The sequence below is a fragment of the Nanorana parkeri genome, unplaced genomic scaffold (genome assembly GCF_000935625.1).
Source record: "Nanorana parkeri isolate BGI_ZX_2015 unplaced genomic scaffold, ASM93562v1 scaffold2370, whole genome shotgun sequence".
Taxonomy (NCBI): domain Eukaryota; kingdom Metazoa; phylum Chordata; class Amphibia; order Anura; family Dicroglossidae; genus Nanorana; species Nanorana parkeri.
Window position 1 is genome coordinate 112,734 of NW_017308638.1, and position 27,192 is coordinate 139,925.

At 40.3% G+C, this 27,192-nt stretch overlaps 1 pseudogene; it reads right to left on the reverse strand.

The window, feature by feature from the left end:
• Positions 1-932: 932 nt before the first annotated feature.
• The window catches only part of LOC108801522, a 39,282-nt pseudogene continuing 13,022 nt past the window's right edge, over positions 933-27,192 (reverse strand).

Genomic DNA, 27,192 nt, shown 5'->3' on the forward strand with positions numbered 1-27,192 from the left:
AATCCATAGGTTCTAAATTGGAAAGTGAGTACACCCCTAAGTGAAAATGTCCAAATTGGGCCCAATTAGCCATTTCCCCTCCCCGGTGTCATCTGACTCATTAGTGTTACAAGGTCTCGGATGTGAATGGGGAGCAGGTGTGGTACATTTGGTGTTATCACTCTCACTCTCTCATACTGGTCACTGGAAGTACAACAATGCACCTCATGGCAAAGAACTCTATGCAGATCTGAAAAAGAGAATTGTTGCTCTACATAAAGATAGCCGAGGCTATAAGAAAATTGTCAAGACCCTGAAAGTGAGCTGCAGCATGGTGGCCAAGACCATACAGCGGTTTAACAGGACAGGTTCCACTCAGAGCAGGCCTCGCCATGGTCGACCAAAGAAGTTGAGTGCACGTGCTCAGCATCCCGCCGGCTGTGACGCCCGAAAACGAAACTAAAAGTCAGATGCCGGCATCTGACTTTTAGTTTCATTTTCGGGCCGCGTACAGCAGAGGACACCGCGGGCTCGCAGGGACAAGGTAAGTGTCACTTTTCTCTGCAACCCCGAGTCTGGCTCGGGGTTACCGCTCCTAGCATTGAAAATTCACTCCGAGCCAGACTCGGGAATACCGCCAGGGAGGTTAAGGGTGCTAAATGCATGTTAAGTCATACAAAGGCAGAGTCTACAAATCCCTACATGAAATATTCACAAAAATATTAAACAGCCACAAAAAAACAGGCAATATTTACCATTACTAAAATGTATTTTTGTTATTTGTCTTTTTGTTTATTTTTGTTTTTGTCTTCTCAATTAGAAAAAAAATTATAACTATGGCAACATGTTACATTTTCTTTATATATCAAGACAACCTTATTTAATAATGTAGATTAAACAAACTACAGTAAATTTTGTAGTGTTAATTTTCTCTAAAGATGATAATAATATTATTATGCAGTTTCTGGCCATATTAAATAAACAAGAAGTTACTTTTTTTTACTTCCAAGTAAACTTGTTTTTGTATTCAGGTCAGGTCTAAGCAGAATTATATAACATTTTGGAAAAAATATACAGCCAAGAAGTCCAGCACTTGAGGCCATTATAGCAAAAATCTCCACAGCCACCGTGTCTTTCCCTTTACTGCTCAGATAGGCCGGAATCATGGCAATCCAGACACTGCAGAACACCAGCATGCTGAAGGTGATGTACTTGGCCTCATTAAAACTGTCCGGTAATGTCCTGGCTAAAAAAGCTGTAATGAAGCTTACAGCTGCCAGAAGCCCCATATATCCCAGGACAGAGTAGAAACCGATAATTGAACCTTCATTACACTGAATGATGATCTTTCCCTGATAAGAGTGAGTGTCTCGATCCTGGAAGGGGGCAGAAGTAGACAACCAAGTTATACAAATAATTACTTGAACCAGGAAACATACTAACAATATAGAATTGGGTAACTTGGATCCCATCCATTTCCTCCAGGAACTCCCAGGTTTGGTGGCTTTAAAAGCGGTGAAAACCATAAGGCTTTTGGCAAGTAGAGAAGAGACAGCTACTGAGAAGATGACTGCAAAAGAGGTTACACGCAGCATGCAGGTTACATCTACTGGATGACCGAGGAACAAGAAGACACAGGGGAAGCTCAGCATGATGGAGGCCAGGAGAAGATAGCTCAGGTTCCGGTTATTAGCTTTAACAATGGGTGTGTCCTGGTAATGTATAAACATCCCCAATATTACACCAGTCAGAAGACAACAGAGGATGGAGACAGCTGAAAATACTGCAACAATCGTATCATCAGTGTAGGAGAGAAACTCCACCAATTTTGGAACACACCGATCCTTCTTCTCATTTGGCCATTCTTCATCAGAACATTTCATGCAGTTTTCACTGTCTGAAGACAACAAGAAATATTTTCTTTCTTTTCTAAAATCTTTTTAAACATCCCATACATGTACATAGAGATAATTACTGCCCAGATCATCAGGTACAGTATACAGTATTTCTGTACTTGCAACATCATTGAAGAGACAGAACATCAGAATATGTGCACATATTCAAGAGATGTACTCAATACGTTTTTATCCCTGTAATTTACAATAAAGGAAAGCTCCAAAAGTTATTTCTGATTCTCTCCTTGCTGTTTTATGAATTACATTTCTTACACATCTTCGAAAGTTCACAAACCTTTATTGTAAAAATAAACATGCATTACAGGGCACACTCTTGATACTCTACTTTAGAGGCTTGCTTTGCCTATATAATTGGTGGCAGATTGTTGCTCCACAAATACTAATAAGTAAGAATGCACGGAGACCGATATTAGTATCAGTGCCGATACTGAGTATTTGGGCGAGTACTCGTACTAAATGCTCAGATACTTATCCCGATACCAGCTACCGAGCAGCGAATCATTACATGCCACCCAACTTCCTAATTGGTTGGGAAGCCAGCTTCATGTTCCCTTATCACCGGGGAGCATGGAGCTGGCTTCCCGGCCAATCACGCAGCCGGGGGGTGGGAAATGGCTCGTCCCTCAGCTTCCTGATTGGCTGGAAAGCTGGCTCCATGCTCCCACATCACTCGGTGATGAGGGAACATGGAGCTGGCTTCCTGACCAACCATGATGTCAGCCGGCATGTAATGACTCACCACCCGGCTGCTTGATTGGTCGAGAAGCTGGCCAATCAGGAAGCCGGGTGGTGAGTCATTACCCACGCTCCCCCGACTTCCTGATTGGCCAGAAAGTTGGCTCCATGCTTCCTCGTCACACGGTGACAAGGAAGCATGGAGACGGTTTCCCGGCTAATGAGGAAGCCGGGCGGCGAGCCATTACACGAAGCCCAGCTTCCTTAATGGGACTTCCAGTATTCAGTATCGGCGAGTACCAAAAAAAAAATATTGGTGGCTACATTCCCTCGAACACTCTCTTCTGTAAAATGGCAGTCTCGGGGTTAGTTTACTAATTTGTATTGAGATTGTAGCCCATCATGAGAGCATGCTTGGAGCTGTGACTACATTACAACACACACAGGTTGACTGAGGTTAACAGGATACAGGTAGGCAGAAAGTAGGTATAAAAAATGAGAATAAATATGCTGCGCTGCAAAAGAGTTACATTACTGGTACCATCATCTTTTCAGGCAAGTTGTTGCCACCATGGGCACATGGACATTTTTACGTCCCTTTTCACCCTTACAGGGCTGCGGTTGGTTACTGGTACTAAGTTTGGGGAACTACAGTAGTACATGTACATGTAATTCAAATATGATGAAGATATATTTGATATAGTTGTATCTAATAGATAAGCACAAAACAAGAGTAAACTTACAAATGTAACACAAAAAATATATAGTAATCCATTCTTTACTTTAGCACAACCATATCCAGAAGCAATTTATATATGCTAGATGGCACATGACTACAATTTGTGCTATTTCTAAATCCTTTAAATCTCATATATCATGCCAGCAATTAGCTGCCCTTACACAGATCAGCCATTACATTCTGATCACTTACCTAAAATTGAGTAGATCCTGTTTTGCTGCCAAAACTGCCCTGACCTGTCATGGCATGGCCTCCATTAGACCCCTGAAGGTAAGCTGTGGTATATGGCACCAATCGGTCAGTAGCAGATCCTTTAAGTCCTGTACATTGTGAGGTGGGGCCTCCTTCACTCCCTACATACTTTAATGAGCCTTGGCCACCCGGGACCCTGTCACTGGTTCACCTGTTTTCCTTCCTTGGACCACTATTGGTAGGTCCTGAGCCCTGCAGACTTGAAATATTCCACAAGGGCTGAAGTTTTGCAGCTGCTCTGACCCAGTCATCTAGCCATTACAATCTGGTTCTTGTCAAAATCGCTCAAATCCTTATGCTTGTCCATTTCTTTCTGCTTCCAACGCATCAACTTCAGGAACATATATATCCTTAGTCATTATGAATTCCTAACTCAACAGCAGATATAAACTTTACCAGTTGTGTTGGATATTTCTCCTTCTGGACATGTGACACACTCATAGCAGCATTGATGAATAGAGGAACCAAACTTTTTTCGGGTACCAGGCAAACATGGTGCTGAGCATCGAGATATTGGAACCTGAAAATTGGACGTGGAAAGACATGCAAAGTTATAACTATTTGTTTTAACCTGTAGTAAAAAATATAATTTTTGCTGAAAACTGAGAACATCCTGTGAGTACAGGGTGCTAAGGATCCACCCCTTGTGGGAGTATTAGTATGGTGCCCTGCACTGCCATTGTGATCATGTAGAGATTACTGCTGACACCATCACATCAACACTGCTCTTACCATCCTTAACCACTTCAGTACTGGCATGTTACACCCCCTTCATTACTGAGCCATTTTTGCGTTTTCAGCACTGTGCAAGTTTGGCTGACAACTCCTCTGTTACGCAATGTTGTAACTAAATTCATTTTATATAATTTTGGGGGACAAATAGAGCTTCTTTTTAGTGGGATTTAATAACCATTTTTTTATTATTTACTATATAAAGTAAAAAAGACCAAAAAATGCAAAAGGCATGCTTCTCTTACTTTTGTTCATAAATTATAGCAAATAAAAATGCCGGGACAATAAATAGAAAACAAAAATGATCCCTTTTTGAAAAGTAGACATGGCAAGGTGATTGAATTTTTAGCTGCAATTTTTTGGAAATGAAGAAACATGCCAGTATTGAGCTAGTTAACACATGGAGCTTGGTAATAGTACATAAAATACAATAAAAGTATACAGAGGGAGGCAGAGGTGAAGGGGTTAATGGATTTCACAGGACACAAAGAAGAACTGATTGGCTCTGTGACTAAAGCCGCAACTCTCCACTGTATAATACAGGACTGCAGTGGAGAGCCATTCTGTCCATTCTGCTGCCTTGCCCTGACCCGACCATTCTCTAGTGTCTCCCTGGTGAACCAACTCTATGTTGTAGACTCCTAGTCCCCTGCCTATTCCTTGGCAGGGCGAACCTGAGGACCACAACCTGGTACCAGCATGCAGCAAAAGTGATCTCCACCATTAGGAACTCTGGTAAAAATTATCTGGTGCATAGACCCTGCACCTCCGATGAGCCTGCATTACCACCAGGGGGTGTTGCCCTAACAAGGACACAGCACATTATGTAACTAGACTAAGGAAAACGTTATATACAAAAAAATAATGCATAAAATACAGCTGGAAAGGAGGGGAGAGATGTGTTAAGGAGAGATGAGATTTGTTTGGCAAAGATATCCTCAGCCAATTGATGTCTATGCATAAACTAAAGTGCAGGGTTCTGAGTGTTATCTAATATGGGCAGTGGGGGGTTATTTATGCAGAGAAGATACTTTGGCCTTCTACATTCTGCTCTTGAGTCCTCACTCTAATAATCATGCTTTATCTTGATTATGATTTCTAGTTTACATTTTGGTCCCACCTCATTGGTAAACTTCCATGCTATGGCTTGTGTGTTGATTTGAAGCTGCTGATCCTCTGGAGCCCATGGTGTAAAATGTCCCACGTCTCTATAATTCATTGCAACACCATCTTCAGTTACCCAATTTGTTATTTTGTAATGATAAACAAATTCTCCATATTCATCAAAGAACGGCACTGGCTCATTGGTATCAAATGAGTAGTTAATTTCCTTTAGTTGATGATACAGCTTAAGAATAAATATAGAAATAAATATGTTTCATCAATCTTATGTTGAGAAAAATATACAGGCTTGGTTGCATTTCATTTTGAAATTAGTAAGAAGCAGTGACTTTGGTTCAAACAACCAACTAAAACAAATCTACATGTGCATTATAATCACACCAACATCCCTTAATAGACTACAGTATAAGTCAAAAAAATATTGTGTTGTTTGGGGATGTAGGGATATGTAGGGATACAATTCAGATTTGCTCAATAATGACTTCTCAGAGAATTTCCAGAATTTGAATAAGTAAAGTGGTCTAATTGACTACGTACCAGTTCATTCTAATTCTGCATGGTTTGTAGCTGGTCCTCCAAACAGGGGTTACTCCCTGTGTGACATCACTGCCCTAATATGGACCACTTCCTTTTTTAGGCTAATGGCCCAAGCATAGAGGGTGGAGGTTATTTCCCCATAATCTGCACCAGCCCGAAAACTGGAATCCTCATTGGATTCTGTTGAGTAGATGATGGTTACCCAGGGGGCAGGAAGCCTACTTACCCTTGAATCACCATCAACCAGTCCACTATTATGATTCACAGGGTGAATGCTAACCTCATGGAGCAAAATCTTTAGTTCACTCCCCAAAACTACGGGTGGAGATGATTTTACATTGTTTGCACATCTTTTCTTGGGATTCCAATTTTGAAAGGACACGCAGACATGAATGAATTCTAGTCTTTTTTTCTGTTATTACACACAGCCAAATTTAAAGCTACATGTGACCTTTATAACCCGACTATCTGTAACATTTAAAATGTACAGGAGAAACTTAAAAAAGGTCCTCACTCTCTTGCTCCTGTCATTGTAATGCTCATCTTTAGGTAAGCCCCTCTCCCTTAAAGGAGAACTATGAGGTGAGTGTTTTTCACTCATCCTCATAGTTAGAGCCGACCTATGACAAAGAAGCTGTCACAGGTCGGCTCTATTGATCGGGAAGTGAGCAGAAACATGCAGCCGATCCGCTCACTTCCTGATCGTCTTCCTGCAGTGAGCAGTGACTGTCAGTCACCGCTCACCTCAGGAATTCCCCCCTCTCCGATCCTCCAGCGCTGAGTGGATGAACAAATGGGGGAGGGGATGGGCACCGCTGGCTCTGCCTCTAGATAGTCAGAGCCAGCTGTCATCACTCATGAAGCTGGGTGGATCTCAACAGTATTATCAGGATCTGTCCCGGCTGCGGTGCTGTCAGTATATTGCGTGCAACAGCTTTGGGTGACCCTAAAGCGAACTATGGGAAAAACACTTACCCCATAGCTCTCCTTTAAACCTGTCCTTTATCTGAACCATAGTGTTCTCCCCCCAACAGCATCTTGTATATTTTTAATTTGGCACAGCTGGTTCTATGAATGGAAGACTACAGACCCATCTGTCCCTGTAGCGGAAGGACTCATAGACCTCAATGGCACACAAATGTGCAGACACTACTCCCCCTTTGAATACTTCCTCCCCATAACTAAGGTGCCAGACCTCCATATGACCTGGAGATGGAGGAATAGTCTGCAGGAGCCTGTGCATTGCAATTGCAATCAATGTGTTGCAGGCTTCAATGCAAAATATTAATAAATGCACATTTTTTATTTTGACAATGTGGGTACATTTACAGTATAAGAATTCCTTTTAGCCTAAACAATTTTTGGAATGGTTAGGTGTTACAGCGTACATTTTTCAAAATCTCATGATGTGTACCTGATGTTTATAGAAATTCCATTGCTTATCATAAGATTTTCCTTTAAGGGATAGAATTATATTGTGAAGGGCTGTAGCTAAGGCTTCTACTGCATAATAAACTCTTGGAGCGACACCTTGATTCACATATCTGTCTATATTTGGATACATGTCTTGAAAAGTTCCACCTTCAACATGCTCTGTAAGTGGAATTGTCTTATCTCCCCAGTTTTCAGACAAGCCCTTTGCAATTGTTAAAAACTGTTGGAAAAATGTTGAATTATTTGTACTTTTCATCTTGTTAAGACCGTCAAATTTTTTTTCTCTATCTGGAAAGAATAAAGGGTGAAGTTCCAATGACACACTTCCATTCAGTTCAATGATTGGTCCATTTAATGAAGTGCCGGTAGCCCAAAGAGCTGGGAAAATAAATGTTTTATCGAAGACAAAAAGAGTTAGCGTAGTGGTTAAAAACGTAATATTGACATAAGATCCACAGACTACAATAACTTTAGGCATGGGTTGTTTTGTAGATGCAATGACTTTTAGTATGGTGTTTTGTTCATTGATGCCAAACCCAGGCAAATACACTCCTATTAATATTTTGAAAGCAAGACAAATCCCATTACTACTCATGTACTTGGTTAATATTTCTGTTTCTTGCTCTCCAGCTTCATCATTTGATGCAAATATCCCAACCCACGTCCAACCAAAATGTTTTAGCAGCTTAATTATAGCCAAATAATGAACATGGTCATTCTGAACTGTCCGGAAAACATGCGGATAAAGATGTCTATTAGTTAGAGAGTAGTCTGTAGCTCCATAACTGATCTGCAAAACAAACAGACAGTCATTGTTTTCAATGGTTCAAGGCAATATTCCTAAAATCCTATACTTATTGTAAAAAAAAATAGAGACAGTAAAATTGAGTTTTAGTTCCCCCTTAGTTTTATGCCAGATATGCTGATTCATGTTCAAAATAATAATGCAAAAAATTGAATAGGTTAGATGGGCATAGTAGTTAAATAGTGAACAATCATTTTAAAGAAGATGTACCAGTAAAGAAAAAGATAAAATATTGAGGATAGACTTCTAGAAGAAGGCACTATAGTTCCGTAGTTATGGCAATCAAAAATGGCATTGGGGCCACATATACATCCAAAATGGAGTGGACCAATGGCACATTATCCTTCCACAAAATGACAGATGTTTCACATATGTGCCCACCAGAGCTCCTGATGGTGGAGGTGGCTTTTTGCTGCTTGCTCACACCAGGTCACAGTCCTGAGGATCACCCTGCCAAAGGGATGGAGGAGGACAGGAAGGCTAGGCACAAGGCAGTAAGCAGAGAGTGGTCAGGCATCCTGGGTAAGCAACAAGCAGTTATCTAAGCAGTGGCGGACCTAAGGAACAAAGGACCCGGGTGCAAGATTTTTTTTGGGCCCCCCCCAAAAAAAAACCCCCACAAACACAGCGCTCTCATTCCGCAGCGCTCGGCCGGCTGTCACTTTCTCTCCTCCCCGCTGGGACACAGAGCAGCACCCAGCAGGGAGAAAAGAAAGCATGGATGCACCGCTGTATCAGCAGAAAAATTGCACTTTCGGCATTATGCCAAAAGTGCCATTTTCTGCCAATATGTTTTGGCGGCCGCTATATGGTGCAGCCCTAATATTTACAGCAATGCAGAATGGCATTGTCTATAGAGGACTACACATCCCAGCAATACTTTATATAACAATAGCATTTCTGTATATCTCAAGATGCTTTGTGGCCGCCGGAGCAGTTTCGTTTTTTGGACAGGAGCGCGCGGCGAAGACGGGGTAAGTTTAAAACGCTGTTAAAGGTTACTTAGTATTTGAGGTTGAATAAAGACACATGTCCATCAAGTCCAACCTATTGTGTGTGTTTGTGTGTGTGTGTGTAAAGATCCCCGAGTCATCTCGTTTTTAGGAGTACTTGTAACACTGGCCTGCATCTGCGGTAGTTCCGCCACTGCATCTACGCAAGACAGGAGATGAGCGTAGTAAACACATGGTGGATGATCTATGAAGAACTGTTTTGGCACACTTACTAGAATTAATTTCTCTTTTTTTTTCTCCTCTGTTTTTCCATCTTTAATGTTCAGTTACAATTGAGTTCACTAAATCTAATTTTTACTTACAGGTTGTTCATGAAAATTGTTTAAAAATGCTTAGTTCCCCAACTTCAACTGCTTTCCTTAATTACTTTATTGTAAATGAAATAATATGGGTGTATTTATTGTTGTATGATATCACAGACTTCAATCCATTTAGCAGGAATCTCAAACATCGCTGGGAACCTTGGAGACCTAAGCAGTCATTTGGAGTTTTTAAATGAATGCAAGAATGAATGAATGATGGGGTTATAGTGCTGATATTTTTTGGTTGGGACTATCAGCATCTTAAACATGTAAGGAAACTAAACTATGAAACTTGAGGAAAAAATATGTGAATAGTAAGTGAAAGTTGTGTGAATTTTGGGTGAAATATGCAAGTATTTGACCACTGGGTGAGTCATATTTTTGCTCCACTCACTGCCTCTGTGGATTTTACCACCAGCTCATACATCCTGTAGTGAGGTATGAGCCAGTGTGAGGAACCACAGCAGTTGGAGGGCAAGTATTCCACATATGTCAGTGTTATGTGTTTGTGAACTGCCTCTACATTGTTATGGAAATAAATCTTGGTGCTCAGACCTGTGTGCCTGATAATTAATGTTTGATGTTAAGACTTAAGGCAGATGGATCCTCAGTGAGCACAAGTGGTTCCTTCTTGTCCCCTTTGAGGTAGAGGTTCAACAGGTATGCAGTTTAAATTTTATGTGTGCCCTTCCATTTTGTGTTTTATTTGCAAAATAGCTGAATCTGGGATCCAACCTCCATCTAATGGGAAAGTCATCATGTGTAACGGGGTGGTTGTATTTTATGGGTTGAATCACAGCTTCAGAGGGTATTTAATGCAATAGGGTTTTATTGGTAGTGGCTCTTTTTAAGGTTTGCAGCGGGGTTTATTGCAATGTACTGTGCCATTCTGTGTAAGTGCCTGTTGTGGGGTCAGCTTACTGCGTACCTATTTTCTTCTCAGGTTCAGTGGTTGCTTGAAAGCCAGTATTGGAGGCTGAGGGAATATTTCTTTAAGACACCCTTGGCACAATACATTACTGAATCTATGATACCCAGGGGACTGAGGATTAAGAAAATCCCATTTACTGTTTTCTCTGAAGCTTTTGTGTCAGACTGGAATATGATTCTTACAAAATAATATATGGATTTAATGAATTTGATTGTGGTACAAGAAGTAAAACAGTTCCTTAGTATACAACCATAGAACACAGAATTAAAAGCAACTTTGTTGCAGTATAGTTATTTACCTGATTACAAAGAATCCTTCGATATACTCAGTAAAGAGATGGAGCATGTAGAAACAACGATTATGGAAACCAAACATTAAATACCTATACAATTAACAGATGAAGGTGTAATGAAGGTATAGTTTATGAGTGGGGCAGATGTTCTGGCAAATCTAGGAAAACACCAAAAACTATTCTGAAGTGAACTAAAAAAGGTTTATTCTGGATCTGATTTATAATTGGAGTTATTAGGACAGGTGAAGCAAGATATATTGCAATTCCTAGGAGCTCGGACAGCTCAGTCTTCTCCAGGGGTTCTTTTGGAGGAGAGGCACAAAAAAATGAGCAAAAACCCGGTAACTACAAACTTCAGAAGAAACACAAAAAAATAGAACAAAAATCAACCGAAGGCAAATGGGGAAACAACAAAAAAGAGGAGGAAGTCACCTAAAAAGGTATACACAGCGGAGCAAGTGAATGAAACAGTCATTATAGACAATGGTGGCAAACAGGAAAGACTTCTGACCTACCTGTGTGTATCCATAGATTCTGAGTAGTTTTGCCATAGGAATTGTTGTCTCTGAATAATGGTCTCCAATAAAGCCCACCAGTTTGGCATTTCCAGAACATGAGTAATTAGGAACTGTCTTCTGTGGCCCAGATAGAATGTGCAGAACATTCCTTACAGCCAAACTAGGATGTGAACATGAATCTGTCACATGAAATCCCAGAGTAATATTGGGTAAAATGTCATGATTCCGGTTAATGTTGTGTATGGCAAAACGAAAAACCAAAACATTTATTTGTGTTCTCAGATCGCTTCTGTAAAAACAAAAATATTTATATTTTAGGGTAAAAGGTAAAGCTAAACTCCGGGAGAACCAAATATTGTCTATACAAGAGCCATGTCTATTATTGCTTTTATTTTGGTCTGCTTTGTGTATCTATTTCATATATGTGCATTAGTACAGTGTGAACTTTGCCTCACAGGATCTCCCTATAATTTGGGGTGACCTTCAGGTCAAGCATGAGTTATAGGTGAACCCAGCTCATTTGGGGTTCACCAGCCTTTTGAACTGATGTGAGCTCTTGCCGCCATAGCTCCAACCACCAGTAGTGCACTTTCTGGCCTTTGAACTTTGGTCAGATGGCTTAGAATGGCCAATACAGCGTTGAAGGTTCGGTTCCCAGCAGCCATATTAACAATGTGCTTGGCTGTGATATGGAAAGCATAGGGAGCGTGTCTAATAAAGGGCATAGGGATTACTGTAGGGTTTATAGGTACTGGGCTTTCAACGTAGCTTCAAAGCCTTACTGAATGTCCTTTAAGAAGCAAAATGCTGTGTATCTATGGTTAATTGGGGTGGGGGTTTACATCTTAATGTTGCTGATGTGTATCATGTAGGGATGCACAAAGACAGACAAAGTACGAGTACCGATACTCTTCTTCAAGTACTTGCTGATACCAATTACAATACTTTTTTTTTAGTGTCAGTTTCTCTAAAACAATACAAACACATGATTTTAGGACAGTGGTGGAACGCCACAGGGTCGCCAATGCGACCCTGGTAGTGTTACCACTGATTCCAAGCTCTTTCTTGTAACCCGTCTCCTGCCTTATACTGCCTAATGGCAATCCACTTTGCCGGTGTAGTGCAATGATTGCCTTCTGTGCAAAATAATGACAGCTATGTATCTGACACTGTGGTATATCATAGGCTACAAATGTGTTTAAAGGGGGGGAATTTGGCAAAGCTGGCATTAAAATGCTGGCCATGGGGATAATTTGGAGCCACTTTTTCTTCTGCTCCAGGCTAGAATGAGTGATCTGCAGAGGCAGGATCAGCAGAAGTGGAGGAGAAGGAACGCATTAGAAAGGAAAGTGGCTGCTCTGCGCCACTGCTACTGCTTCTCATTTCCCTGCATTGTGAAAGCGCAGGCAACCTATGGCCATGGGTTTTTCCCCTGAACTTTTACAGTGGTGGAGCACCAGAACAGGCCAGAAGAGGTGGTAGGACCTGGAAATGATGACAGTATGGCTGTGTTTAGCCTATAATGTTACACATTCTCTGGAGTACTTAGGGGGAAAGAGGGGTGGAGGTTACTGTTTTTCTTTTTTTTAAGCATGTATTTCTTTATTAGGTTTCAAAAAAGCGTATACAAAAGTATAACAAACAGCTGTGCGTTGGTATTCAAATAAGATTATACATAAAAAGACCCAGCCGGGTTCTTGTCTTATGCTTAGTACACACTATCATCTTATAAATATATAATAGTAAAAACAAAACTGTAACTGTGACTGTCACTGGGAAGAACATTGGTAGCATGGAGATACTAAGAACAATCCTATAACCAGTTCAATGTACAATATACTGTATCAAGTAAGTATATGACTAATGTTCAAAGATATGGGTATAATAGAAGAAGGGAGGGGGGGAGGGGGGGCATGAAGTATGAGTAGATCAAATAAATACCATAACTTAAATGGATTTGGTTACAATGCAAAGCGTATTCCTTAGTAGGAGGGAGTTCACCTGGGTGTGAGCGTGAAAGGAGGAGATATGAAAGTAGATGTTGGTCCATTAATAGGGGTGGGAGCTACTGCGTAACCATAGGTCCCCCCCGAGGAATTATACAGAGCTGTAAATATTCAAGCAGATCATTATAAGACATCAAGTTGACCCAATGACCCATCCGACTTGGCTAGGAGGTACCATGTGGAATGTTGGAATATGGTCATCACATCCTTGAGCTGGGGCCTCGTCAGTTCCTGTAGTAAGAACTTTGTCCAGGTCTTAAATAATTTACCAGTGAGTTGAAGGTTATGTTTAGTATCCAGTTTCTGGATGAGCATGAGATGATGCGGGGGTGTCAGCTAGCCAGGATCTAAGTATGTTCTTTTTGGCAGCCATAAGGTAATAGTGCTCCCATTGGGACAGGTGAGTGATGGATTGGGTAGATGGGTCATGTGCTATATGGAACAAGAAATAGGATGGGGTAAGTATTCTCGGACAGTCCGATAGGGGGGATGCGTACTGGTATACATTTTCCCAGAACCTTTGGATATAAGGGCATTGCCAGAATAGATGATCCAGATTAGGGTGCGGGAATTGGCATTTTGGACAGGATTGCAGCCAGTTCGTGTGTGGGTTAATGGGACCAAAATTAAATGCACAATATGCCCTGTGGGTTAATTTAAATTGTACCTCCCTCCACTGTTCACTACGAATGTTTTTACAAACGTCTCCACGAGGTTACTGTTTTTGAAGAATCGGAGGATGAGGCCAAGAGAGGAATATTCTACAGAGGTTCAAGCCTTTGCTTGACCCTCCTCAGTAAGGTTCCATGACACTCTTCCTCACTTGACATGGATTATTCTAAGCCTTCGAAACCCATTATATACCTTCCCTTCTTGTCACTAAATGCCACAGATGTTGCAGCAGATGTGTCCCTGTTGTGGGAGAAGAAAGGGGAGATGCAGCTAGTGAGGAACTGCCTGTCAACTTATCTCAGTGAGATTACCTCACCCCCAGCTCTGTTTTGCACTGTAATGTGTGCAACACAGTACTTTAGAAAACCAAATGTCATCTACTTATGTTGTTATTATTATTATTATAAAGGATTTATATAGCGCCGTTGGTGCATATATAACAGTTGGTGCAGCGCTTTACAATATAAGACATACAAGATGGTAAGGAGGGCATCACATCGACCATCTACCTTAAATTTTTATTTGCAAAATAAAATTTTTATATGAATAGTAAAAACAAAATTGACCCCAAACCTTCTAGTTTTCCTTCAGCTGTATGATAATATAATGTAAAGTATAACGTAGACTAGAAATTGTGATCTGGTTTGGCTCTGGAACTATCTAAAAAAAGAAAAGAAAAAACAAAACTGACAGGCTGTGTAGCTGGAGTCTCGTAAAATCTAGTTCACATTGAAAAGCGCTAGTTTGTTACATTCATGTTGATATTGCTGAATATCAAATAGTTAGAAAATGGTAGCATCTGAGCAACGTCTTTTAAATCAATTGATTCTTCATTGCTGATCTCCTAAGAATACTACTTGTCTACTTTAAGTCTTAGTCTTGAACAAGCATGCAGACGAGCAAGTTAGACCATACTTGACCTGGACCGGTGACTTTCAAAGTAGTGAATCAATTGGACCCACTGCCACCAGGCAACTGGCATTTATGGAGGGAAAGGTCACCAATAACAGTCTCCATATTTTCTCAGTACAGGTTTGCTTTAAAAGCCAAGTAAATCTTCAGTTTTAATCAGTAAAATACTGAATCAAATCAAAATGTGCACAAAGACTTACAGACTACTTTGCACTGGTGTCACTATCAGATAGCTAGTTCAAGCAAAAAGCAGCCACATCCTAAGCAGAAAAGCCTGTCCCCTACCAACAAGCTGCAATAAAGGATTGTTGCCCTCTTCGTGAAATCAGAGGTCCCTGCTGCAGAGGTCCTACACACATCCGGATAAGTTAGATCTATCATTTTTTAATCAGCAAAGTTCATATTCCTTCTGTTGGACCTCTGCAGATAGGCCATCTCTTCCACACAGAAAGGAGTCCTACTCTACAGGACACTGGCAGGGGAGAGGCTTTTGTACTTGGGCTGTGGCTGCTTTCTAAACAAGACAAACTGTAAGACTTTTCACACTTGTGTTTTGTTTTTTTGCACCTAGAATGTATGTTTGCGGATTTAAACTAAAAATTCAGGTTGGCTTTAATAAATTACCCTTGCAAACAAAAAACAAGAAACTGTGTAAAGTAGTGCAATGGTGTAAAATGCTACTTACTCCATAACATAAAGATCCTCTCCTATATTGAAAGTACCTGTACAGACAGTGAAGACTCCTCCAATGATGAAGTCACCTTCTTGATAAATATCAAGTTCTTCTCCAGGGTTTGCTAGGTTGAATTGACAGTCCAGTGTTGAGCACTGAGTCCTTCGTAAGCAAAATGCCATCCAAACAACAAGCCAACAGAGCTGGACTTTGAATGCAGAAGCTACAGCTTTACATTTGAACTTATTCATATCCACAGATGACAGAAACCCCGATAAAGGAGAATATTGTGTTATGTGCATTATGATAAAGTATCGTGACATCTGTACAGTATCTCAATGGCATTGTGTTTGTGTCCTCTCTCCCCTCTCTATTTTATACACTTTATTGACACGCACTTTCCATTGTACAGAACACAGACACATGATTCTGTATCTACTTTCAGATTTCTCTTAAACTGAACTAAAAATAAGAGACATAAAAGTGATTGTTTATAAGTTGGTTTTACAATTGCTAAAAAAAAATTATTATCATGATTATTCTTCATTTAACAATTCTACACACTTAAACTTTCTAAATGTAAGCCAGTATCTGAATGCTGTTTTTATGCCGCATTGATAAAGTCTACATTTGAAGAGGATCCCTCGGAGTACCGGTTTCTTCTCTTAGCTCTCCTAAAGCTAGTTTTTGTAAAAATGATAAATGGTAAATAAAAAAACATAGTTCTGGCTGCAAAAGTCTCCTCATCTTCAGCACTGTTTCTTTCTGCTTCTAGATGTCCTCCATCTTCTGGATTGAAAAGCACCCAGAGTCATTTAAACTGAAAGGCTGAGGACATACTGTAAGTGCAGGGTGCCACTTAGGGGTGTTCTTATGGTCTCTTGCAATCACAGTGCAATGATGCATAGAATGGAGCCACTATCTGTATCATTACGGACTGCGCAGCACTAGAGAAGAACAATACCAATCACATTACATTACTGTCCTAGATTGATTAGAAAATGTAAGTATCGTTGCTAAAGTTGATTCTGAGATTTTTGAAGAGCCCAAAGGTTCCTACCAGAGTAGATTGGGTCCAGCGGGTTAATCTCATTATGGAATCTGAAAAGTGGATAGCAACTTGCAAAGGGAAATATGATACATTCTGTAGTGGGATACGTGGATTACTTATAGTTCTATGTTTTTTTAAAGCCAAAGGGAATATCTATGGTCTGGAAATATAGAACTGTCATTTGGGTGGCGGATATTCCCATATCTCCATTCCATCGTAGGGGTTTTTCAATTTTGTATTATAGAAGAGAACAACACAAAGAGCAACAGCATAGAGATAGGCCAGGAGCTATGGAAAGAAGAGAAAAAAGCAAAGGCCTAGATGACAAGGGTGGGAAGGGGAACTAGGAGAGATAAGGGTTAAAAAAAAGGTTAGAAGCTGGCTAGAGGAGGGATAATATAGAGATAATATAGAACTGTAATTTGGGTGGCGGGGATTCGAATATCTCCATTCCGTCGTAGGGGTTTTTTCAATTTGCTCCCGCTGAGCAGAGGAATAGAACGGAGAGAAAACTTTTCCTATAAGTGTCTGCACCTCTGCTCAGTAAGCGGGGTTTCTGTAGAAACTGCTCAGTGGGCTATTGCACCCACCCACTTAGAAGAAGAGTGGACCTGAGAGAGTGTCCCAGCTGCTTACATTCATCTGTCGGCTGAGGAAGCTGGCTAGCAGGTGAATGGGGCCGGGGGTGGGGGGTGTTGTTGCTTGTGAGTCACTGTTAACTCTCAAGCAACCAGAAACTACAGTTATCCAGCACCTACTGATCCCAGTGGGTGCCGGATAACTGGGAGTTTATTGTCGTTTCTAGCTCCATTTAACTGTCAGAGCTTGTATGTTGTAGGAACTCAAAGGCTGAGGTAAGCTGGCCATACACTTTGCCAGTGTTGGCCGATTCTTGATGAAACAGACAACATTTGCTCAGTGGGTGGCCCTATTGGCAGCCTTCTGCCCAGCATCCTTAAATCAGAAAATCAAATCATATCCGGTCGGAAAATTTTTGTTTAGCATGCATAGAGGAATCTGTTATGTCCATGGAGTCAGATATGCAGCACATCATTCTCATCCCACTATTTCCAGTGCATTTGGAGGATTCACCACCTCCTATTTGAAGTAACTGCCTAGTGCCAAAGGTAAGAGGAGGAGCAAGATATTGTACATTTAATTTTTAAATTTTTTAATATATAAAAAATAAAATTATGAGAAAAATATGATTTAAATTTGGCAATTTAACACTAATCCATGTTATCCAGAAACTCCCAGGTTTGATGGCAGAGGTATTTCCTGACTTTTTGCAAGCAGAGAAGAAACCGCTCTTGAGAAGGTGACACCAAAAAAGGTTATATGCATATGGCCGAGGAACAAGAACTCACAGAGAAAGATCAGCCGGATGGAGGCAAGGAGAAGATAGCTCAGGTTCTGGTAATTAGCTTTAACAATGGGTGTGTCCTGGTAATGTATAAACATCCCCAAAATTACACCAGTCAGAAGACAAAAGAGGATGGAGACAATTGAAAATACCACAGCAATGATATCATCAGTTTAGGAGAGAAATTCCACCAGTTTTGGAACACACCGATCCTTCTTCTCATTTGGCCATTCTTCATCAGGACATTTCATGCAGTTTTCACTGTCTGAAGACAATGAAAAATGTGTTTTCTTTTTCATAATCTGCTGTTCAGTTTCTCTTGAGGCAGAAAGTGATAGAAACAAAATCTAAATGGAGAGCTTCACAAACTAGAAAGGACAGCAGGTGTAAGATGTTAAATGTTTTCCTGTCCAAGTCATGGTTCTCCAGAAACTGTGGCAGTGCTGTGCACTCTCTTATTCTGGTCCCTGCTTTTTTTAATGGGAATAGTCTATGTAATGGAATTCGGTATCACTATTTCCAGTTACTAATTACATTCATAAAATGTTTTACTTTTTTTTAAGTTCATAGACCTTTTATTTACAAAAATAAAAATTTATTACAGGGTGCATTCTGATGTTACTGCTCTCAAAGCTTGCTCTGCCTTCATTTGTGGCAAATTATGTTACTCCACTATTACCTATATGTGGACTGTCATGAATGACCACCCTCTGCAAAATGTCAGTTGCCTGTCTCTAACTTAATAACATCATTCACATGGGACAAGCATGGGCGGAATCGGGGCTGGAAACCGTGCAATCTGCCCTGCACAACTAGGGTACCATTAGAAAAGAATGGCACCACCAGCGCAATCAGCGGTGGTGTACGACTCCATTGAGGGGCGGTTTCGTGCACTATTGGTTCACGGTCACGGATTGCGCAAGTGTAAACCTGGTCTAAAAGAAGCAGAAGACAAGCACAGACAGAAACTTTTGAATGAAGGGAAAAAAAACAAAAATATATAGAGTAGAATTTGAGGCAAGAAACTGAAGTTTGTGTATGGAAGAAAAAGAACTATATAGGATCAAGTTTTTAAGAGCTATATTAGAGAGGACTCCCCCTTCCCTACTGTAATTAGCTTGGTAATATAAAGGTTTTTTTCATTATAATGAATGCAAAGCATGTGACCTTAGTAGAAAACAACTGGGGCAGCCAAACATCTGCCCTTTAGCTGTGATCAGGCCACTGTAAACCTAAAACTAGAAACTATAAAAAAAGTTTAGAAATACTTTTTATCTTCCAATGAGATCTTGGGGATGCTGAGTATCCCAAATATCACAACATAATGCTTTAGGGAAGGGGTGGACAAACATTTGTCCTTTCTTCTGTGGTAATTCTACAAATCCTATCACGTATATGCCTCTGGAAGACATGCATGTGGCTGTCAGACTCTTGCAAGGCAACCACAGGGCTGGAGGAGACCAGAAATCTGGGGGCACAGGGAACCGCATGGGAGAGAATTCTGAGGAGCTTGCACAGGGAGATCATACATAGTGACAACACCTGTATAACAATTAATGTAGACAGTGACAACACCAGTGACAATGCATGTATAGAAGATACCTTGAAGTGGTGAGCTGCATAGTGCTCCAGAGAATATTTCAATGAATAGGATATTAATATTTTAGAGACAGATTGATTTTTGCAAGTACTGTGCAGAGAAACTGTCAAATAATTACCCATTCAAGATATTGACCGGACTTGACCATATTGGATTGTTGTGGGTTAGAGGAATTTAAGCTTTAGAGGGCTTTAAGCAGGGCTGAACACATAATAATGTCCATGCTGCTAACAAAACTCTCTATCAGTAGCTGTGATAAGGTGATAATATTACTTGTATCTATATATTTCGTCAACTATTACATCATATTATAAATAAATATAAATAATATCCAAAATTATTCACCATATAACAATAATTATATGCAGTAATAATATTAGTGTCCCATATAGTTCATAACGCATGTCCAAAAAGTTCCAACGTGCATAAAAACAAACAAAATGTGTCCAAAAGTGCTCCAAGTGCTCTGCATTCCTCTTCGTTCCCTTTCTTTGTGCTCTATTTCCCCGCAATGAACTCACCAGATATGCCCAGATAGCAAGGATAACTTGCCACAAACGTATGGCAGGGTTAAATTGTAATTCTGGTTAACTTGCTGCACACATTCCTGGCAAGTTGTAGACTTGCAGAACACTTGCAGCACAAGTTCTAGTTGACACTTTTTGAATTTGTGGCAAATGTGCTTGGCATGTCTACAGCAAAAGTCCTGCAGGCCTTAGCAAGAGCTCTGCAAGTTTGCCGGTCTGGAGATTTGCAATGCAGACTTGCTGAAATTGTGCAAGTAAATTGTGAAGCTTGCCAAGTCTGGCAATAGTTTAGCAAGTCATTTTCAAACTTGCAGCTCAATTGCTTGCTATCTGGGTGATGGACCATTAGATATAAAATGGTCAGATATAGATGAATTATTTCAATGTGAGGAAATAGAGCACAAAGAATGATAATGAATGGGAATGCAGGAACACTTGGAGCACTTTTGGATACATTTTGGATGTTTTTATGCACATTGGCACTAGGGATGCACCAATACCATTTTTTTCGGTATCGAGTAAGATTATCAATATTTGCTGTGTTCTTACATATGTAGAGCTAAAGAAACCTGCCATAAAAAGTAATTGAAAAATTACTTACCTCGGCCCCCGACTTGTATGTACTTTGTGGAGGAGCTGGGGCCATCACTGCCTCTTACTGCTGTTTCCTGGAAAATCCAAAAACTAAAAATCCAACAAAAATGCACTTCAGCACAGTGCAGGAGCAAATTCTAGCTGGATCTGTACACAGTTTTCCCAGGATTCAGCAGGGAGGCATGGTGACACCACTTGCACCTCCTGCAAGTGGATGGAAGCTGGGTTCAGAGGTATTTCCTAGTTTTTTCCTCAAATTAGTTTTTTCGGTGGGTTGCTTTCAGCATTTTTAAATGGAGCCCCTAAAAAGTGGACCTTACATTTGGATGCAAAGTCTGCTCTATACAGCAAAATAAATCACATACAGTAGGTTGTATAGAAGTGGTACTCTTCCAAATCTATCAAAAAGCTAAACAGTGCTTTAAAACAAAAAAATACAACAACCTGAAAAAGTTCATTTATAGGTTATGAATTACATTCCTACATTTTAAAGGCTTTGAGTTAAAGTTCCCACATCCCAAAGATTTTTCCACATCCCAAAGATTTTTCCACATTATTCCCAGGATCATCTAGAGGCAGCATCTCCCTCTTAAAGAGAGAGAGAGAGAGAGAGAGAGAGAGAGAGAGAGAAAGAGAGAGAGAGGGAGAGAGTAGCATATACTGTAAGGGGTTCATGTCAAAAGTTGATCATTAAGTGAGCTAAGTGCATTTTTATGCCATACAAAGATACTACTAATCCCTATATGAAATAATTACAAATATGAAAAAAACACAAAAATCTCAAAGTAACATAAAATGACCACCTGCAGGCAAAATTTACAACAGTTACAAATATGTATGTGGTTTTATGTCTTTTCAATCGGTAAAAAATACAACTATGGGAAAATTGTACATTTTCTTCTAATACCAAGACAACCTTGGCTGTTCTGATGAAGGGGGCGTGCCCCGCAAACGTGTTAACGGCACCACACACTGGCATTGCCTAGTGGACATCTTACTGCCTGTCAGCTCTCATCCCATGGCTGTGTGATTGTCATGTTTTGTGAGTACCATTCGGTTTTTCACTTTCATCTACTGAAATAAAATTGATCTGCACCAGGAAGGCGCCCCTTTTGTGCTTACTACCAAGACAACCTTATTTAACAATGTAGATTAAACAACATAAACAGCACATTTTAGAGCGATAATTTGCCTAAATATGTTAATATTATTTGTATGCAGTTTGTTGCTTCATTAAATACATAAGACATTAGTATTTTCTACTTCTAAGCAAACCTGTTTTTGTATTGAGGTCAGGTCTAAGCAGAATGATGTAACATTTTGGAAAAAATATACAGCCAAGAAGTCCAGCACTTGAGGCCATTATAGCAAAAATCTCCACAGCCACCATGTATTTCCCTCTGGTGCTCAGATAGGCCGGGATCATGGCAATCCAGACACTGCAGAACACAAGCATGCTGAAGGTGATCTACTTGGCCTCATTAAAACTGTCCGGTAATGTTCTTGCTAAAAAAGCTATAATGAAACTCACAGCTGCCAGAAGCCCCATATATCCCAGGACAGAGTAGAAGCCGATAACTGAACCCTCATTACACTGAATGATGATCTTTCCCTCATAAGAGTGAGTGTCTCGATCCTGGAAGGGGGGAGAAACAGACAACCAAGTGACACAGATTAAAGCTTGCACCATTGATAACACAGACATGATAGAATTCGGCAATTAAATAAAATACAGTGAAGATTAGGAAAAGAGATTATCATGGCCCATCGACCTTTGGCATTTGATTGCTATTACCCAGCATCTTCACAGGGACACAAGCTTATAAGACCGATGTCACACAAGACCTCCCTAAAACAACTGTCCCACTGTACAATATTAGGAGACCAAATGTCTGCACAGCAAATCCTTCCAAGGACATCCACATGGACTTCACATTCTGAGGACATTGTCCCAATAACATATTGAAGTGAAAGGACTTTTGGCAAGAGAACCTGTATTCTCCAACATTACACATAGCATTATGCATTGTCATATAATAGTTGTTTTCTTTATATTTATATTATATTATTTCTTTGTGCTCACACCTCCTGTGTTATCTCAAGAAGTTCAATTAGCCCTCCTGGTTCTTATGTTTGAATTTCAGAATGAATTGTATCTATAATGTGGAGAATAGGACAGGGGGTCGGTTTGATAAGCAATAGAGACATTGGCAGGACTGATACGGGATCTGAGAGCATTTCTGGCAGATCAGCAGGTATTTTTCTATACTTTCAGGGTCTTTAAAGGGATAAAACACAGAGATGTATTGCAGAGATGTACTTTATATGTTTTGGATTTTTTTGCCCTCAGACCTTACACTTGAAGAAATATATACAGTATGTCAAATGTTGGCAGCAAATATAGTGTGTTCTTTATTATCTATTGATCTTTGACCCTGTGTTCAGAAGTCTATAATAAAGTAAGGGATGAGTGTTGGTTTGGCTCATCCTCCAGCTGATGCAGCCAGAAGTAATTTATTTAGTAGTGGAATCGCTATTGCCGCCAAATGATAACTTTCCAGAGATGTGAGGATGAGGCCCTTCTCCTCATTAACATGGAGACAAAGTGCTTTACCAAGGAGGAGCTGCTTTGCCCTCTTTATAAGCGGTGCCCCAGTTTGTCCCCCCCCCCTCCACATGAAGGAATAAGGGCTTAGTACCCCTAATGTACATCCAATCTGAATCACATCTTCCAGTGATGACAATTCAACATTAATAATGATGAGTGATGCCCAATTACCTATAGACAGAATGGCCCACTGCCATGACGTTCCTTTGCTGCAGCTACTGCCACCACCCAGATAGCACTTTACACAAAGGTTTCTGTGGTGCTAACTGAACCCTTATGAGGTAATGTACACACTTTTTCCTATTCTCTGTTAGTACATTTGTAGCACAAGTCAGTTTTCAGGAAAGTGCAGAATTGAGCTGATTCGTTGTATTAGGGATTAGCAGAAAGTATAGCGTGAGGAGATTGTGTGTCTGGATGGGGTGTCCTTGTCACAATAATCAGATCCCCGGAGAGGTTGATTTTCTGTTTATTATAGACTGTAAAGTCCGGAAGTATTTATATAAAGTCATGTTATTGTAATGAATAACAGACAAAACACAAACAAACAATACAAAGTCTACCAGGAATGTTGGCTATCTCTCCTTCTGGGCATGGGACACACTCATAGCAGCATTCATGAACTGAAGATCCAAACTTCTTTCTGCTTCCAGGTAAACAGGGATCTGAGCATCGAGATACCGGAACCTGAAAATCAGATATTATTAATATTATAATTTTTTTGTAAAGGTCTATCATATCCAATAGAATGAGGTTCAGGTTCATCAATATCATGGGTTCGATTAGGTCCCGAAAAACTTTTGTGCAGATTAACCCAGGACATTTTTTTAAACCTTAATGCACTTAGTGGCCTTTGAACTATGACCATCAGTCTTTAGCTGGCCATACACTAAAAGATTTATTTCCTGTGGGCTAAACGAAAAACTAGAAAAATTCTTCAACCATGCAAAACAATGAGGATGATGAATCTACATCTGTGGCTATTGTATTCTAGCAGTCACCACCCATCATTGTTCCAATACATGAATAGTAGCTGCAGCTGTCTGGCTGTGGACACTACATGGCTCCTTCAACAAAAGATGATTAATCAAAAATGTATTGAGCCTGCAAGGCCACCCACTATAGCAAATCCTGTGATTCTGCCTAAGATCTAACAGTGTATGACTGGCTTTAGAAGGACCTCAGAATAAGCCAGCCCCCTAAATATAAAAGGGGTTAGAGAACAGCCACTGTATTGGATTCTTTTGTAGGGAAAGGATAGGAGAAGCTGACAAACTACACCGGGAGAGATGAATTGTAGTGAACTGTACATTCATTCTGATAACTATTTAAACACTCAACCCCTTTGGTGTCTTTTTTTGTCATATTAGGGGAGTTTTTTGTTTTTATTTTTATTACAGATCTACAATGTTTTGCATTTTGCGGTTATTTTTAGATCAGTGGCTACTTGTAGCTACTGTCCAATCAAAAGCAAAGCTTTTGAATATTTTTGCTGCAAAGCTTCCCTAAAAATGAGAGGGGTGGTCTAAGTGGTAGTATATTGTGTTCTAAATTATTTTAGGGGTTTATGATTTTATGCTGGTAGAGCTGTTTATTTTTGGCGAGCTGCTTTTTATTTTATTTTTCATTTATGGCTTCCCATAAATAAAGTGTGATTTTGTTTTAGGGGGAATTATTTGGTGTTTTCCTTAATTTTGTGGTTATTTTTTGTATGTTGAAAGGGGTGTATTTTAGGATAAAATGCAACTTTTTTTCCTACAAAGTTTACCTTCAAGAAATAGGCTTTATTTCAGAGGTGGTATTTTGAGGTTTTCATTTCTTATTTTATTATTTGGGGTGCTCAAAGCACAGCACTTACTTGTTACTGACCATATCTTTTTGGAGTAGCCTTTTGTATACAGGTGAAACTCGAATAATTAGAATATCGTGCAAAAGTAATTGCAGTAAGTTCTGCAAAAGGGGCCCAAACCAAGTACTGAGTACATATGCATGCTTGTACTTTTCAGAGGTCCGATATTGTTCTATGTACAATCCTTGTTTTATTGATTGCATGTAATAATCTACTTTTTTGAGGTTGTGGATTTGGGGTTCTTGGGGTTTTCATGAGCTGTAAGCCATAATCATCACAATTATGACAAATCACGGCTTGAATTATCTTGCTTTGCATGTAATGAGTCTCTCTCATATATTAGTTTCACCTTTTAAGTTGCATTAGTGAAATAAATGAACTTTGCACGATATTCTAATTATTCGAGTTTCACCTGTAAGAACAAAAACTTAAGTGCATGAACAGTGTGCACTAGACATGTGCACTGCCAAAAAATGTGTTTTGTTTTAAATTCTGATTTGTGTTATTTCGTTTTTCGGGATTCGGGTGTGAAAGTCAATTCGGATTCGGAATTCGGATTCGGACGAAATTCGTTAGCGGTAGTTCGCTCAAACGTTCGTTTCGTTTTCGTTTCTTATTCGTTTCGTTCATTCGTTTGCAGCAAAGTGACATTTGAGGGGAAAATGTTTTTCTTCAACGGACGAAACGAATAAGAAACGAAAACGAAACGAACGTTCGAACGAACTACCGCTACCGAATTTCGAAAACGGAAATTCGGATTCGTTTGCATTCGTTATATCTGTAATTTGGAATTCGGATACATCCGAATGTACGAATTTCCGAAAATTCGTCCGAATTTCGATTCGGAACGAAACGCACATGTCTAGTGTGCACCTTAATCAACCGACATCATATCACTCACATTCACCACACCCACTGTCTCCATAGATAAAATAGAAAAAAAATATTTTTAAAAAAGACATATACCAAAGTGCCTGGCAGCTAAGTGGCGTTAAAAAATTGCATTTGAACTGTTTGGGATATATTGAGTGCTTGATTTTTGGAATACTTGTTGTCTCTGCTTCCTTCCTTCCTTTTTAGTATTTAAAAACACTTTTTCCTTTTCTGTCAGTTCTTAAACTGTTCCCTTTTTTTCCCCCTCAGGTTTGCAGTGCTCTGGTTAGGGGGAGGGGTTAATTGAGCTCAGGTGTCTCTCATTGAGCAGGTGTATTATAAACTAGTGCACCACTCATTTTGAGCTTGCTCACACAGGGCTTGGAAACAAAGTGCCTGGTAGCTAAGTGGCGTTAAACAATTGAAGTTTAACCAGGGCGCTGGTAACTTATTCCAGGGCGGTGGTATAAATTAAATTTAGTTTAACAAACAAGTTATTGAACGTGCCACTTGTGAACCACTAAACCTTAGATAAATAAATTACAAATAAGTAGTCTCGATTTACATAAAAATAATATAAAAGTAAATAAATAAATAAGAAGGGTGAAATAAAATAATGTCTTCCACGATTGGGTATGCAACCAGGTGCATGTCGTGCGCAATGTATGCGTTCCTTGACCATGCGTTCGAGGGGGAATACATTTGTGCAAGATGTGAGCAAGTTGCTTGTTTGGAAACCCAGATTCTGGATCTAAGCAAGAAACTGGCAACACTTAGGAGCATAACAGTCATAACGCACCAGGCTGTGGTGGAGTGGGGGTTGGAGGAGCAGGATCCCGAGGTGGAGAGCTGGGTTACTGTTAGAAGGCGTGGGAGAGGGAAGAGTGCTAGAGATGTCAGCCCTAATCTGGCTCACCCCAATAAGTTTGCCAAGTTGCATGATGTTGGAGATACTAGTTCAGGGGGGACTCTGCTGGAGCAGGACGCATCCTCTATCCGGAGGGGGAGTGACTGCTCCAGCGAGCGAGCAGGGGAGCCGGATGGAGGGTCAGGAGAGGCAGATCCTGGTGGTGGGAGACTCCATCATCAGGCGGACTGACAGGGTAGTCTGTCATCGGAACCGTGAGCGTCGAACAGTGTGCTGCCTACCGGGGGCTCGTGTTCGACACATTGCGGAACGAATTGACAGATTACTAGATGGGGTTGGGCACGACCCC